This window comes from Passer montanus, unplaced genomic scaffold, assembly GCF_014805655.1.
Source record: "Passer montanus isolate IOZ18808 unplaced genomic scaffold, ASM1480565v1 scaffold74, whole genome shotgun sequence".
NCBI lineage: Eukaryota > Metazoa > Chordata > Aves > Passeriformes > Passeridae > Passer > Passer montanus.
The window spans coordinates 1,260,903-1,279,057 of NW_024372592.1; positions in this window are offsets into that span (position 1 = coordinate 1,260,903).

Consider the following 18,155-nt stretch of genomic DNA (forward strand, 5'->3'; position numbering starts at 1 on the left):
AAAATGCTGATGTGGAGAGATTAACTAATCAAGATCGCTCTATTCTGCTTGAATAACTAGAAAGGAACTTTGAGTGGGTAAGTGTAAAATAAATCTTCTAACTAATGTATGGCTCCATGTAATCTCATCTCACCTTCTGGGAACAATGTAAAACAAATTAAGCTTGGATCATGAAATGTCATACAAATCTGGCAGTGAGATTTCATTTGGAGGGAAGAACTGCTATTCTCTTGGTTCTTAACAGCCATAGAAAATTTCAATTATGTGAGCATCTTGACAAATTCTCCCTCCAGGGTATGGAGGATTTTTAAAAAGTTTTCTGTAACCAGCTACAGTGTCCCAAAGAACATTGATGGTTTTACCATCTTGAGTTGTACCTTTTGCAGTTTGCCTCATGGATAAGAAAAGAGCCTTAATAGAAGATGTGCTTATATAGTTAAATAATAATAGATTAATGTTTATGTGATACAACAAATATCCTCAAAAGAAGCAGTAAAGTAAGGGTATTGTAATAATAGCAAAGAATCTTGTTTTGTCTTCTTCAAAATCTGACCATAAAGGACTGTATATATACCTAAAAATGAGCATAGTTTGATCATTAAGAATGGAATGAGTAAGAGGACAGAGAAAGATGAAGACGGAGTGAAACAAATTGAAAATTTATACAAAAGGGATTGGAATGAGGATGAATCAGAAGAGAAAAATTGTAACTGAAAAATATTTACATTATATACATATATACTATGTATATATATATATATATACACATATAGGTTCAAGCGTCTGATTCTTCCATTTCTTTTATAGAAATTTGGTTTCATTAAAAGATCTGGTAATAGTATCAAATAGTGATATGTTCTTGTTTTAAATAATTAATTCTTGCAGCAATGAACATAACTTAAGTCAGAGACAAATATGTTAAATAATTTATGAAATGAATTTGGTAAATCCTGGACACGTTTAAGACAAAAAAAAAAAAAAAAGAATAGATGGATAATCATGGCTGAGAACCCTGCAGCCAACCATGAAGGCCTTTTACCTCCTCATCAAGAACAGCCCAGTGAAAGTTCTGCTTATGTGAGATTGCAAAGTGGTGATGCTGCAGGAGACAGACAACATGATTTTTATTTAAAAGGTGACAGGATGACTTGGCATCACAGCTTGAAAACAAAGCGAATTTCCAGTGTAAGACAAGAAGGGTTAATAATTGCAAAGTATAAGTCAATAATGCATAAATGTGAACATTTCAAAGAGAATCACTCTGAAAAAGCAAATGCAGAGATATACATAGAAAACTCTTTAAGTGATGGACAGAAATCAGCTGTAACAGATCATTATCAGTCCCAAGGAAGAACACACAGGAGGAAAATCCTGTAAAACTGGTGCTCAAAAGTAAGGTTTATTTTGGACAAAATTCTATTAGCATTGTCTTGTCTGCTTTCTCAGGGAGTTGTTGTGAACAGCCATGCAGCTGACCTTTTCAAAAAACTCACAGAAAAAGAGTTGAGTGATTCCTTCTATAACTGTCCTGCTCTTCCATGTGCAAATCAGTCTTACCAGCTTTCACTCTTCTCCAGGGAAGGTTTGACATGGTTTGTGTCACATGAATTCCGATTTCCAAGCTTACCTGCAATAAAGCAGAAACCACAACCCTGCTGACCCGTGGTTTGGCCCACAGAAGATTCTCAGATACTGAAATGTTGGGGAGCTCACTGGTCCCTCAGGTCTGAGTAGGCAGAACTACCATAATTAGCTGAAATCCAAGTTCAGATTCTGAAAGCAATGTATCCAAATTGCTCTCAAGCCTATTTAATTCACCACTAACAAAGTATTATTTGTGTCCTGTAGGCAGAGTACAGAAGGCACTGACGTGGTGCATTTCTGCCTGTCTTCCTTGAATCCCAAAAACTGTCTCTGCTGAGTGGCTTGGACTATATTGCTCATGCCTGGAGAAGATGATCTCCTTCTCAAGTATTGTATGTAGACTTTTAATAAACACAAGTACAGCATTCTGAAAGCAAACAAACTTACACCAAACCTGAAATATCATAATTATTTAAAGCACCAACACACACTTTCAGTTTTCGTTGGTAAAATTGAGAAGCATTCATTAATAATTAGGCAGCTAATTTTCTCTTGTTATACGAAAGAGGGAGAAACAGCTAATTGAGTTTGAGATTACCTTCCATATAATTAGATCCAGGCAAATAGATAATTCCCTTGACATCAATGGCAGGTATCAGACTCATTTTAAAGCAATCACTTCATTTGTGAATATCACACCTGTAGAAATTACTCAAATTTATCTGTTCCTCCTAAGGAATTATTTGTGTAACACAAGGATTACCTTGAAAAATGGACAAAATGAAAGATAATTTGTAAAAATATTAGTATAATCTCCATTATTAGTAATAATATATTCCATTTTATTTTTTCAAATATAAACTTAAATTGCAATTAAAAAAATTAGGTCTCAGGATTCAACTGTTTGATAACAGTAACTCCATCATGAGAACTTCATAAGGAAAATTAATTTATGGACTAGAACAACATTTTTCAGAAAATAATTTTTAAATTGTGTTTTTGTGTAAATATAAACAATTGAATTTTATAATTCCTGAATAAAATAATTTTCCTTTTTTTAATTTTAATTTTTAATTCCTTGTCAATATGTATACTGTGAGTATACACTGTAAAAGAGAGTGTAAACATCAAATTTTGATCAGTTTAAAATGTATTTTTTGCCAGGTAGTTTTTCTTTGCAGTTCAGAAAAATAAATTTATTCCTTATTTAGAAGAACTTAATTAACCTTCAAGTTAAAATACCTGTATCTCTGTGTGTGTGTATACATATAAAGAGAAAGTTGGAGAAACAATTTTAATGACAGAAAAAGATATCCTTATATGCATAAGATTTTAACCGTGACAAACTGTTGTTCATTTGAACCTCTCAGCTGAGGAAATTGGAGGACAAGTGAAGGTCAAGATGTTTGGGATAGCTTAGTGCAAGTCAAAAATTGCATTTCCTGCTGAATTTTAGATTTCAGGAATTTTTTAAATTGGTACTTGATAACATATATAATTATTTAAAATAATGGTCAGAAATTAAGAAAAAAAATTATGTGTGTATTATCCTGAACTGATGAACAATATTTACCAACTGATACCCTCATCAATGATAGAAAAAAGAAAATAAATAGCTGTCAATAAGTGATTACATTATTTCTGCCAAAAATGTTGGTGGAAACATTTTAAAAAAACGTCCAAATATTGGTGTCCAGGGAAAAGATTGGGTAACAGAAATGATGCACAGCAAATTCATTCCTGTATCTTGGAATCAGTGCTTGTTAGATAAGCAAATATTCCTCAGTCCTGTTGCAGCCTGGTCTGTGTTCTACGACAATCTGACTCGGAAGGAATGGTGAAGTAGACTGTAAAGAGCATTAAATGGTGTTGATCCATCAATTAGATTTTTGCAATTTCCACCAGCCAAGAATCCATAATTCCAGCATTATGATAATGTTAAGTCAAATATATCCCCAAAATAAGTATTACTGGGAGAAGAGAAGAAAGCTTTTGTGTTTTGTCTTGTTTTTCGTAAGTCATTTGAAACTATTAACATTTATAATCTCTCCAAAATGCAATAAAGAAAAGAAAAAGAAGAACCAGATGTAGAAGATTCTCTGCATTTGACAGCACAGAACTTTCACAAAGTTACAGAAAAAAAAAGAAAAGGTTTAATCTCTTGGACTTCAAATGAACAATAACTAATGTCACCTGATAGTCTTTTGCTGATCTCAATGGGATTTGAAGTAAGCTTCTGGAAATAAATATCTTAAAGCAGTACAAATACGAAGAGCTTTCAATTTAATGAGAAAAACAAAAATCTCCAGAAAAAGTATTTTCAGCTTGGATTAATCCAAAAGAATTTCTTTTCTTTTTGTGTGTGAAACAGTTCTATAGTTTCAGTGGACAAATGTTTTGTCCAATGCCTTATGTTTGGCTTGTTTATTATTTATCCTCCTTTTAAGATTCTTCCCTGATGCAAGTTAATCCCTTTGTGAAAATGCCATTTTGGAACACAATAATAAGATGATTTATTTTACTTTTTTCTTTCAGTTCCTTTTCCACTCCCCACCTTATCTTCCCTGAAGTTATTTTAAAATTTGTATAAAACAACATGATTACTTTTGATTCTACAGAAGTTTGTCCTATTCAGTGAGTTTATTACTTCTCATATATTTCTCCTGGTGGTTTTTTTTTTTTTGGTTTTTTTTTTTTTTTTTTTTTTTTTTTTTTTTTTTTTTTTTTTTGCATAGACCACCACACTGGACTGTTTACCAAAATCAGTGTGTTCAATGAAACCAGAACTTTGGGATAGGGTGGAGACAGTCTCACCCTAAAACCAAGTTGGGACATGGCCAATGTATCTACTCAGACCCTAAAATCTGGAGGCATTCCTGAGTTTAATAACATCTACACAGCCAATACATCCCACCTTTACCACCCTGATCTCAGTCTCTCTCATAAGACAGGTCCAGCTCAAGCTTATCCTGTAAATATAAATACAAGCTTTGCCACAACGTGTTTCACTAACACAAAACAGCCTCTCCAGTCATTCATCACTTGCAATGATACACACAGGTGCTGCAGTGAAGTGCAGCTGTCGATAAAGGCTGATGCCAAATTATTTTCCTGAGGTGAGTTGGCTTTCACTTAGACTGAGTTTTTCTTTTCTTCCCTATTAATTTTTTTTAAGAAAGTGAGGAAGAGGAGAAGGGGTGGGATATTAAGTATGTTTTTCTCTTTTCTTTAAATACTTTTCTGCCATATTCTTTTAATCATAGCAAATGCTTCTGGTCACTCAGTAGTTTGTGAGGCTGCATTCACCTTATGAAAATAAGTTGTTGCTCAAAAGTAGTGCTGAGATCTCATGTTAAAACTGAAACCAGGAACTGCCAAGATTTGAAAACACTGGGTATAATTTTCTTTTTTGGTTTTGATTTTCCCCCATACCGTCTTCTCTATTCTACATTGGGACAATTGTTTTGAAATTTGGAGGAAAAATGTCAATGCCCATTTGCACATGTAAGATGCCTTCTGGAACTCACCAAGAATGGAAAGAATCTTAATTCAAGTCCTCTTGTGAGATCTAGAACTCAGCCTCATATTTCCTCAGTCCAGAAGAGAACCACAAAACCAGGGAACTGGTTGAGTTCCTGTGACAGTGACAGTATGGAGTGAGGTGTCTCTCTGAACTTGCCATTGAAGTGCTTCCATTTTTTATTTATTTTCTATAAATAATTAAGGCAGAGACTTAAAATACGATCTTGCATGATCTATACAGAATCATTAACTACTTAACCAGTTTGTCTCTTTGTTCCAAGGAATATTTAACTCTTTCATATTAATTGGAGACAAATTCTCCTCAATTTTCTGTATGGAGCAGTGTTGTGGTTTAAGCCAGTAGGCTGCTGAACAACACAGAGCTGCTCACTCACTCCCCCTTTTTGAGATGGGGGAGAGAATTGGAAAAAGGGTAAAATTCATGGGTTGAGATAAAATTTAACACAACGGAAAAGGGAGGGAAACAACAATAATTACAAGAGAATATAGAAAAGAAGTGATGCACGATACCATTGCCACCATCTGCTGACTGATGTCCAGACACTCTCTAAGCAGTGGCTGCCTCTTTTTTATTAAAATACCTCAGGACAGAATTAATTTGTTCATATTTTGTCTCCAGTTCTCTGTCCAGAGACATAATCTAGATAATAAGCTTCAGCCAAGCATTTCAATCTCAGATATATAAAGTGAACCTCTATTTTTCAGGTAGTGAGTATAAATGGTTTACCAAAGTATACCAATAGCCACAACATTAAACTAATGATAAAATAAAGTTTCAGTTTTGCAGTAAACATAATACAGGCAATGAAAAATATGATCAAGGAAGATTGAGTCCTGAAAGTAAGATAACTTCATCGAGATGAAGAATTAATGCATAAAAAGCCAAGAAGACTCATGCACTTTATTAGTTAATTCAGATTATTGGCTAGTATGCAGATGGGAAAAAATCATAAACAGCCTCAAGCTATGTCAGGTAAGATTTAGACTGAATATTAGGAAAAAAAAATCTTTGTGGAGAGAATTTTCAAACCTTGGAACAGTCTGACCAGGAAAATTGAGTCACGATCTCTGGAGGTATTTGAAAAATGGGTACGTGTGGCACTTGGGGACACAGTGGCTTAGTGGTGGACTAGACAATCTTGGCTTAGTGGTTTGATCTTAGGGGTCTTTTCCTACCTTAATGACTCTATTATTGTGTAAAGGTTTCTGTTTTTTCCCCTCGTGCATAAAATTGATCCCCAGCAAGGGAGGGCTGTTCTGCCAGTTGTCTCTTGTTAAAATATTTTGGGTATGTTTCTCCTCATTTCTCTCTCAGCTGGAAAAGGTGTCTGCAACATCTCCCATTTAATAGCACATGCTGGCTAGAGTCCTCAGAGGCTTTTGTTTCCCTGTTAATTGAAGACTTTATTTGGAGATTGCCAGAAGCCGGCAGTATTTCAGGAAAAGCTGGTGGGCTGCAGCATGACACCAGAGGCTCCCAAAGAAGGAGGGTCGTGGCCCTTCCTCCTCACATAAGAGTAATCCCCCAGAACCCAGCTCCTGTGCTCCTGAGGGTGGGAATCTGGCTGGCACATCCCAGCCTCTGACTCCTATTAAAACAGCGACAAAGGCTCCCCATCCCGGTGTGCCAAGTGAACATCCAAGTGCAAAACAATTCAATCCCTGCTCCCTCCCAAATTGCTAAAGCAGCTTGAAACAGCCTCTTCCATGACCTTGTGAAATGTCTGCAGCACTGCAGAAACAACTGGTTCCTCTTTGTAGTAGTAGGAGGTTTTTTGGAAAGAGGGGTGTTTTTATTTTATTTTCCCACCTCGCCCTCCCTCCCCCTTTCCTTGAGCAAATCCCCATAACAAATAAAGTTACACTTCAAGACTGGATTACGCAGACTGTTAGGTTTGCATGCCAATGTTTACTTTAAGTTAAAAATGATACTTCTGAGAATTCAAATAATATGTTTAAAGTATTTCCAGGCTATTGCTTTGCTTGTATTTGTTTTGGCACTGTTTCTCTCCATGAATGTCAGTTTTGAAGGAGAGATGAATGCTGTTCAGTTACAGCTTTTTCCTATTGATCATACATTTAACATCTGTTGACTTTGTTTATGTGCAGTTTTGGAGAGATTCATGGCAAAATTAAGAATACTTGCTAAAGAGAAATTTTGTTGATGAGACTTTTCTGCTTTTTCTGGGATGGTAAAAAGTCTGATGGGGGTGTACTAAGAGCCCACAACATTGCTATTCATAGATCAGAGTGAAGAATCTGAATAGCCCTTTTTGACCTCAAAATTTATATATATATATATCTATCAAAAGGTTTCACATCAGTTTTTTTATTGTAATAACTTGTCTGGGACTCAGATGAAAAGACTATGGAATGCCTGTCTCACCTGACATCTCCTGGAAGATATTCCTTTCCATGAGTGTCTTTTCTCTGAAATCCAGCTTGCCTGATATCCCTAACAACATGCTGGATCCTGTACTCCCAGCCTTGATTCAACTTCTCCTGAGGAATGCATATCCTGTGGCTGCATACACCTGAGCTGGCTCCTCACAAGTTGCCCCTGGAATCAGACCTGAGAGGAGATTCAGGCCAGAGACAGCTGAGCTGACTTTATATGTGTGCATTTAAAGCTTATCAACTCGAGCTGAAAACAGCATAAACATGGCTGTGGCTACAGATACCTGGACTGATGCTGCACAGCAACAGCTGGGATTGTCTTGGCATGAAGACCTCCTTAACCCACTCTCTTGCATTTGTATGGACTTGGCAGTTTTTGTGTTTTGTTGGGTTTTTTTTTTTATTTATTTGGGTTTTTTTGTGGTTTTTTTTTTTTTTCAGGGGAAAAAAATACATGAACTGGAACACTGCTCTTCCCAGTTTTTTTAAATTTATTTGGGTTTTTTTTTTTTTTTAGTCCATTATTTATGGCTGGAACACAAGCTTGGAGGGTTGGGGATGTTGAGCATTAAGAAGAGCAGGCTTTGGGGAGACATCACTGTGGTTTTCCAGCAGCTTAACAGGGGTTATATAAAGGAGGGAGAGTGACTTTTGATATGGAGAAGTAGTGACAGGACAAGGGGAAATGGTTTTAAAATTTGAGTTTAGGTTAGATATTAGGAAGAGATTTTTTACTACACTGGTGGTGAAGGACAAGCACAGGTTTCCCAGAGAAGCTGGGGCTGCCCCATCCCTGGAAGCGTCCAAGGCCAGGCTGGATGGGGCTCTGAACAACCCAGGATACTGAGACATCTCTGCCCTTGGCAGGGGATTCCAACTTGTTGGTCTCTAACCCTTCTAACGCAAACCATTTTATAAATCTATGGCTCTGTGGATATTTCCTGCCTCCATTCTACACTGGTCCTTGATAGACTGAAAGTGGAGCAGTGTTTCTTTGGAGGCAAATTCCTCTGAGAATTATGGAACATACTTCTGCAAGTTTAAGAAGCAGAGGAAGGAGTTAGGGATGCCAAATGATCAAATCTGTAACAAATTTACTTTTTTGACAGTTATTGTTTTCTCTAGTGGTCTCCAGGAGTGGTCCATCTGTTTCTCCTGGAGTTTTGGAAAGATTTAGGAAATCAACAAGGAAGGCAGGTAGAATATCCTCCAGCTTTAGCTTGAAAGCAAGCTCAAGCATAAATTTTTCAGGAAAAACAAACAAACAAACAAAAAAAAAAACCAAAACCAAAAACCAAACTTTTTGGTATTTATTATTGTGAATTATTTGTGGATTAGCTTCACAGAATTTGCTTCCACAAAATTTCCTGAGACTTTATGCTTATTTAAGGTGTATATAGTAGAGGAAGAAAAATTAATCTGGAAAGTAACTGATCTTTCTGAACATTTGGAGGAAATGTAGGAATAAATCTATCCAGATATATTTTATTGTTTTAAGTGTGAATACAAAAGAGGTAAAGTTCGTCAAGTTAATTAACATTTAGTCAAAACAAAAAAGAAGACATAACAGGAGTTTTAGAAATTACTTGAGATTGAGATAAAGGAATAAGTGATTAATTGGTTATCTTATTAGAGCAATAGAAGGATTCCTGACAAGGTCACCGTGACTTTGACAGTGACCACAGTTATATTGCTTTTAGGAACTGAAAGGGAGAATGGTGATAAGGAAATTGGATAGGTAATTATGCAAAGGTCAGGAGGGGGGTCAGATGATTGCCAAGCTGGTCAAAGGACAAGGCATGTCATCAAAATGGCTGAAATGATGGTTGTCTCTAAGCTCATTGTCCCTTTTCAAATTGACATCAAAGAAAATGGAAGGCATTGATAATCTCTCTAAGAAGATAATTAAGCAGATGGGCATAAAAATTAAAAAGATAGATATATAAGCTAATGAATAATGTACCAGAAAAAGAGATGCAAATGTACATGTTGAAGTATGGACAAGCTTAATAGCAAAATCTCATAGGCTTTGCTAACTTGAAAATTTGAAATAATGGAAATATGAAGATATTAATTCTTAGTGAAGTAAAGGAATTCAGTGGTGGGAAATGACTTGGCCCTGGATCTCTCCCCTTTCTGAAAACAATTTGTCTTATGCACTTTGTGGCAACAGGGATGGATGTGAAACAAAAGCCAGTCTCTCCTTAAAATCTTCAGTATGTCAGTTTTTGAAACTTTCCCCTTGGCTCTGTTCATATCTTTCCTTCTCCTCACTGCAGCTGAATGCCTGTGTGGATTTACTAGGGAGACTCCAGCCTTTTTCCACAAGTGGGAGCATCCTCCCTGTGGTTTATGCTTCAAATGATCCCAGCTGCAGACCTGCAATGTCAGAACCTCACCTATTCAGATTAAGGCTGTGTCTGCCACTGGCTCACAGCTCTATTAAAATTCAGCTGGAGTGAAGAATTTCAGTGTTGACTCCACAGCCTTGCGAGTTTAATTCAGCTTAATTCTAGAGCCCCAAGATGTGCCAAAGTGCATATGAATGCAATAAATAAAGATGAAGCAATATATCTTTCTTAGAGAGGAGGTGGCTTTTCCTCTTTTAACAGGGAAATAACTGTTTCTCAGTTAACATTAGTTAAACTGTGATTTCTTTAAGCAATGGGCTGCCATGTAAAGATACTTATATTGCTAAAATTATTCAGATTTCTATAAAAAAGATTGATGCCATTCCTGTCTAAAGTATAAAATCTTTGATAAAAAGATTTTTATATTGTACTCAAGATGTTTTCATGAAGGGATTATTGCATCATTTTATCATTGTAATATTGAAACACGGGGAGAAAAGACCAAATAAAACAGAAATAAATTCTAAATTAATTTGGTTTCTTTGTTTCATATTGCCTCAAATAGTTTATGTCAACAAAAAAATGTGATTAGAATTTTCACTGGAAGTTCACAGCATTTGCTTTGATGTAAAACAACCTACTGGATAGGACACCCAGAATACCTGCATTCTGGTCTGGATACACAGAGCAGGGAATTGAAGGTAAATTTTCTGTCACTGCAAATGTTTCCTGTACATCAGGCAACTGAAGAAGGAAAACCTTTATTTTAAATTCCATCCTTTTCTAAGATCAGGCATATATTTGCATGGAAATTTGAATTTTCCTTTAAGTGACACTTGCAAGTGAAAAATCCATCTTTTCTAGTTTTGATGAGTACATGAATTTTAGAGAACTTCAACACTTCTGCAGAAAACCAGAATCTCCTGCACTTATAATACTGATTTGAAAATGTTACTTTCCATTTTCAGTCTGCAGATGCTTGTGCAGTGTTGGACAGTGTTGTACAGTCTTCTTCATCGTATATTTTAAGAATATTGACAGTTTTGGCGTTTACTACAATATTCTTCCATACAATGTGGCAAGATACAAACCCCTAAAGCTTTTCAAAGTCAGCCCTCCTTTATCTGTTTTAGGTTCTTAAAATCCTTAAGAGATCTGCCTTTGAATGTAGAAAGCCTCTGAAGGTTTTCAAAGGACCTCATTTCTCTTTGAGCATGTAGGAAATTCAGGTTTTTAAGGAAGCTTCCTGTTTATAACACCTACAGCCTAGATCTAAAGCAGGTGACTGACTTGTTGGCCAGCTCCCTGTGGACGTGCCCATCTTCTCTTTGCATAAGTGTCAGAACAGCCCATGCAAAATCTTTAATCCTATTTAATTCTACAACAGGAACCACAGGACTGGTTATGGGGTATTAAAAAACAGAGCAGAATCTGGCCCATGAATATATTTGCTTCAGGGGACAGAAAAGGAGAGGATTCTTTTGTGTTTACCTCATTTACAAAATTTAAATCAATCACAATACAAATCTCCTTAGTAGAGAACTTTGGGATCCCACCCAGCTTACCTCAAAATGCTGTATAGTGAAATTGATATTGCAGGATACAACAGGAATGTTGTATTGATTCCTGTTTAATTCCTCCTAGGTTTCATGCTAATGATTATTAAATAACAGCAAGATGCAACAGAAGAACAAAATTACTTTTATGCTGCCAGCTCAGAAGTGGAGAAGCTCCCAGCTTATTTCAAGCAAAAGTCATCTTAGTTTGCCTGCATCTAAAAACTGCATCTGGATCTTACACCAAAATTGCAGTTTTGTGCCTGATGAAATTTCTTTCAGATAGCCCTGAAAGTTGCTGATGTACAGAAACTTTAATGATGACCTGGTTTCCAAGTCCCTCCCCTCCCACAAGCTCTTGTTTGGCTCCTCATCTATCCCAGGTGGAGCTCCACACACTCCAGCTGGTCACTGACAGAGAGGGCAACACCTCCTCCTCATCTCACCTGCCCATCCTTCCTAAGGAGCCTGCATCCTTCCATTCCAACACTCCACCATGCCTCTGTGATGCCAATAAGTTTAACACCCTGCAGGTGTGCACACATCTTAACAGCTCTTGCTTATTGTCCCCATTAGCGTGTTGTAAACCAGAAGTCAAGACAAAAAGGCAAGAAACATGATCTCGGTGATCTGAAGAAGAATTATTGGTTTTGTTCCTGCTTGGAGATGGCTGTTATTCAGTGTTTTGGATATATGTGGTTTTTTTCCTTTCTGAAATTTAATTATGATAAATAAAATTGGGAGAGACTCACCAGCAGATCAAATTGCTTGCCGTCCTGGTCATTACTTTGGTTGTTACTCTGGTTGGTCATTGCTAGTTTTTACCTCTCTGGTAGAGAGATAAAAAGACCTGAAGTCTCCAGAAAATGGGTGCTTGAGCACAATCTTCTGTGACTTTCATCCCCCTTTGTCCTGCCATTCTTTAATCAGAAGGATGATAATAATTGCCACCTTGGACCTGCTGTCCAAGATGGAAATTCTCCTGACAGACCAGTTGTCCCTGGCTGGCTTCACATCTTTGTTTTTGTTTTTTTTTGTCTCTAGTTAGAAACTCATCCTGATTTAATGAGGGTCTGGCAGGTCTGAATGCTCACCTTTGGGCATTCTGCCCTCTGCAGAGATGAGGAAGCTGAAGGGTAAGTTGCTGCTCGGTTCTTATCACTCCACTCAGAAATTCCATGAGATAACATAATTGGGAAAAAAAAAACCAACAAAACAAACAAATATCTTGGAGTGTATCAGAGACTGCTCTAAAATCCAGCAGCAATTAGAGGAGGCAAATGAATGAATCAAATTCCCATTTCCATACAATCCTACTTTCCCCACTGTGTGAGTGTAACTTTCCATGTCAGAAACCTAAGATGAGCAGTGTGTTATTTCCTTCTCACTGGAGAAAAGCTGACTTTAAAAGCTCTCTAGTTTTTTGGTTATTTTTAGATTTCAAGCTCTATTTGCCCTGCCAAAGCACTAAGATATTTTTCATGTTTTTAGTGCCATCACATCTTTTAATGCACTGGCTTAAACTGCCAAAAATAATGCTCCCAATCAAGGCAACTATATTTTATATACAAGCTATGACTTACTTCCTCATAGTGGTGTTAATCAGATTTCATTTATTTTTATAGCATTAGGAACATTAACATTACCCTCTGGAAATGTTCCCCTTTCTATTTGCCCTTGGATAAGATATGTCCTGTATTAGGATAACTTTCTTTCTGAAGATAAATGTTCCCTGATAAAACAATAGTGTTAACCTGTAGCAACTGCAACATTAAATAAATGCCGTTGTCAAGTAAACTTAAAGGAGTGAAATAAAATTAGAAAACCCCCCCCCCAAAAAAAAACCAAAAAAACCCACAAAAGAAAAAAAAAGCTTAAAGGAGTGAAATAAAATTAGAAAAAAAAAACAAAAAAAAAAAACCAACCCCAAAAAAACCCACAAAAAAAAAAAAAAACAACCCAAGAAACCCAGAAAAACAAGAAAGAAGAAGAGAGAAACCCAGGACACATTAAAATACTGCTGTATTCTTCTTTGTTGTCCCCAAAAGCGTTTATCTTCCTGGTTATCTTGCATGATTGAATAGCAGAGAAGTCACCTGAAATAATGTCAAATGACAAAGGATGTACTAGAACTGCAGGAAAATGTTTATTCTCAGGAAGAGGGAGGAGAGGTTTAGCTGTTGCTCATACCACAGCATGAAAAAGAATTCAGCATGGATGAAATACCTTCAAAGTTTTTATGTGTGAACTACAGGATGGACTTGAAGTTTGGAAGTATTTATGGGTACCTTTGTCTCTCTATTCATGTTTTGAAGCCTGCTGGATTTAGGGCTCATCAATAGTTGAAACAAATGAACAACCTCCTACTGATTCCAATGGAGTTTTCAACACACCCTGACTTCAGGTCAAGGTCCAGACAAACCCTTCAAAACCTGCTAGTCATGCAAACACTTCTATTGCAGTATGAGAGGGCTTTGCCAGGCAATGTCCATCTGCCTCCCTGTAATTCTTCTCCTTTCATGTTTTCATGGAATCATAGTTTGGGTTGGAAGGGATCTTAAAGACCATCAAGCTCCAACCTCCTGCTGTGGGCAGGGAAACCTTCCACTAGACCAGGTTGCTCAAAACCCCTTCTAACCTGGCTTTGAACACTTCCAGGGATGGGGCATCCATAATTTCTCTTGCTTTCTTTCCCATGACTTTTCTCTACTTATCTGTTGTCTTCTGATATTTAAAGGGGGGAGAAAAAAGAAAAAGGTTTGTTAAAATTGTAAGATAAAATCAGCAGAGTCCCATAAAAAATTGATTTTTTTTTAAAAAAGGTCATAATTTTTCCTCTAGAGAAGATGGTTTTATATCAAAAGTGATAAAGGCATGAGATGTTTCATGAATAAGGGAGAAAATGAGGCACACAAACAGTTGAAGACAAGGATGACAAAGCACAATAATTTAAGGTTTAGGTTTCTCCTGATGTTTTCTTGCTTATTTTTATTGTTTGCTTGCCTACTTTACTCCACGAGGCATTAAAAATATCCAAAGCCTATTTTCTTTTTTTTTTTTCTTTTACTAGATATTTTGGACCTCTGTTATTGTTTCCCTTCTTGAAATATTGTCTTGATAATGAACACCAGATTTCAAGGGAGTTGCCATTTACCCAGTCTTAATCCCATGCTGATATACTCTGCTTGTGATTCTAATTTCTCAGGGTCAGTGTCATGAGTGTTTCCAACTCTTCCTTGCTTAGCATCAGCTCCATTAACTTTTACACAGATGGACAAAGGAAGAACAATGTCCATTATATGAAAACAAACAAACAAAAAAAAGTGCTGACACACAGAGTTCAGTTCCCTTTCAGGCATCAAAATCATGCTTTGATGCAGTAAATATTTGCATAAATTGATATGATTTATTTATATATGTGGATATGTAAAGGAATGCACAGCTGTAGTTTGTTACCACATGGGTTCTGTATTTAAGGATTAGGTTATATTTTGACATCATAATGGAACAAAGTCAATGAAAAGAATAAGGAAGACTACTATCTTAGCAGTGGGTTTGGTTTCACATTTTGGTGACAAATTTTGGTGTATTTCTCTACATCTTCGATTTTATCACAACAACACTGTCCTTCCAGTCTTTCAGGAATGGTAAAAGAATAAAGTTCTTAGAATGCTCCAGTTTATATGCAGGGAAGCCCAATATTACTTCACACATAACTGGAGCCCTTGAAAATCTCTCCATGAGTGCACTCAGGGTGGATGCTGGATTTTTTGGGGGAGAAATATTTGGAACAGCATGGGAAGAGCACACTGGTGCCTGGAGCAAGTCCTAGGATGCACCTTCTCCAACTACTACTGCCACCTTATCTTCTATGTATTGGCAACAGCAAAACCAGTCTTTTGCAGATATTTTTGCTTCTATTTATTTTTTACATATTTTTCTTTTAAAATACACTATGCCTGTTGAGAAAAAGGTGCTCCATGTGCTTCCTCTGTAGGTTCAGCAGATAAAACTTGTCTTCTTTTTGATAAAATACTGCAATTCAAAGGCAGTCTATGGGAAAACACAGCTGGGTCTATCCATATACAGAAGCAATTTGTATGGCATTTACCTAAAAGCAATACCTCTTTGTCTGACCCTTGCTCTCCTTACCCAGACACACATCTTGGCAGTGTCACCAGAGTGAACTGAAGAGGCTTTGGGCTCCCATCCTGCTTTGGAAAGTTATCATTACTTTTCCTTAATCACATCTGCAAAAGCCTCTGCTCTGCTGTTTCTGTGCTGATGAAATTTGATTGGCTTCTCACTAGGCCTTTTGGTTAATTTTTCCTCATGCTTTCTGACCTTTGCATCTCATGACATAACCCAAAAAGGTCTGACTGGATGTCTTTCTGTGCCCTAAACCAGCAGTTTGGTGTGTGTTCTCTTTGTAGTTTCAGAGGAAGGAGGAAGAAAGGGGGATGGAAAAGAAGTTGGGAGCTTTTATAATTATAAGAGCTTTTGGTAAGGCTTTAGCTAACTATTAAGTAAATATGTTTCTAGATGAACTGAAGAGGCTTTGGGCTCCCACCCTGCTTTGGAAAGTTATCATTACTTTTCCTTAATCACATCTGCAAAAGCCTCTGCTCTGCTGTTTCTGTGCTGATGAAATTTGATTGGCTTCTCACTAGGCCTTTTGGTTAATTTTTCCTCATGCTTTCTGACCTTTGCATCTCATGACATAACCCAAAAAGGTCTGACTGGATGTCTTTCTGTGCCCTAAACCAGCAGTTTGGTGTGTGTTCTCTTTGTAGTTTCAGAGGAAGGAGGAAGAAAGGGGGATGGAAAAGAAGTTGGGAGCTTTTATAATTATAAGAGCTTTTGGTAAGGCTTTAGCTAACTATTAAGTAAATATGTTTCTTATTTTAACCTCTGGAGTGCCCCAGGCCTCACAGGGATACTTCACATACATGGATTTTTGCGGTAGGATGTAGGTCATGCTGTTGCACTGATTAGCATGGACTCTGCCTTTCAAGATATGCCTCTGGGTGGGATGTTCTCCCAAGGAGTAACTGGATTAGCCACTAGGTCAAAGACTAAGTGCTCGGTCTTCGTGGTCTAGAAATTCAATACCTTGTCCCAAGCTGGAGCCATTGAGCTTAACAAATGAACCCTTTCTGAGACCTTGCCCAGCATCTACCTGTTCTGTGTTTGCCCAAGAGGCAAATTATTTCTATGCACATGTCTGGGGTCACAGCTCTTGGACAAGGTTGCCACCAGGCCACATAGCAAACTCTAGGTTTTGTCTCAGTGTTCACTGAATTTTCTGATATAATTTATAAGCTAAGAAATCTCAAATCCACTAAGAACTGTGAGACAGATAAAAAAAAATCAGTTTCAGACAGAGATCTTAATACATTTCTCATTTCTGGTTATACATTTTAAACTGTGTTTAGTGTTAAGGACATCTGCAAATGAGTACACACATGCACACATTTCACTAAGCTTCCTTTTCTCTTTTCCTACTTTCACAGTTAAGGGTTTTCTTCTCATTCCCCTCACCCCCTTTTAATGTCTTTTAAGGGAAAGATGCAGTCAGCAAAAAGCAGCATTCTGTGGCTAATGTGAATCAAGAAGGATGTGTCATGTATAATGAGACATGAATAGCTAAGGAGATTGCACAGGCTGTATCACAGACACATGGAATTGGATGGTGAATCCTGCTTTATATAGGTCAGCCTCTTGCTAAAACATATGATCATATCCTTATTTCCAGGCTAAATGTGCAAATGGACATTTTACATCATCCTTATTCATGATAACCTTGTGGTTTATATTCTCTCTCTTTTGCATTCACCTCCCACACGTATTTGTAGGCCATTGTACTCATTCCAAGACTTATGCCCCCTTACAGCTTTACTCTTCTATTTAAAACTAATTTTCTTGTAGATGTATAATCAGCCTTGTGCATAATAGTCCAGACAAAGACTGAGCTGTGCTTGTGAATGGCCTGGTCTTCTCTGATGTGACACCTTAAAATTCCTAATTGCTTTCTTTTTTTTTTTTTTTTTTCGGCTACCTAAAAACACTTTATTGGCTTATTTTTATTCTGTTTTGGAAAGATTTAATTATTATTTGACATCTAGTGTAAGTAAGTGAATGACAGGTTCTCTGTCAATCCAAAGGTCAGGAGTAGGCATCTCATGAACATGATTAATTTAAGCATTTTCAGGTGAAATTAAATATCTCTGTGACTCTCTCACTTAAACTCAACACCAAATATGACCTAAGTTAGAATGTAAAATCTCAACTCCCCTCAGTCAGCTTAATCACCCACATCTCTCTGAATACCATTTCATAGGAAAATGTTGTTCATGTGTCCCCACACGTGAAACAGAAACATTGCAGTGTGGTGGTGAGAATTCAGTGCAGGGAGAGTAGTGCTGCCATCTAATTCATACTGATATCACCCACGGCTCCATGAGCTGCAGTTAAAGAGTTTTATTTGCTTGCACTGGCTCCCTCCATCTCACAGACTGGCCAGCGCAACCAATTAGGTTGTACTGCAATTAGCTTCACACAGTCTGTGCAATGCTATATGCACAGCTTGGCATAAACAAAAAATAGTCAACTGGGCACATCTTAGTGTTGTAAGTTACCCTCTGAGCAATACAAACCCCTGCTTATGACTGAGGTAATGATTACAGGCGTCCTTACAGCAGTGATATTTCTGAAATAGGATTGA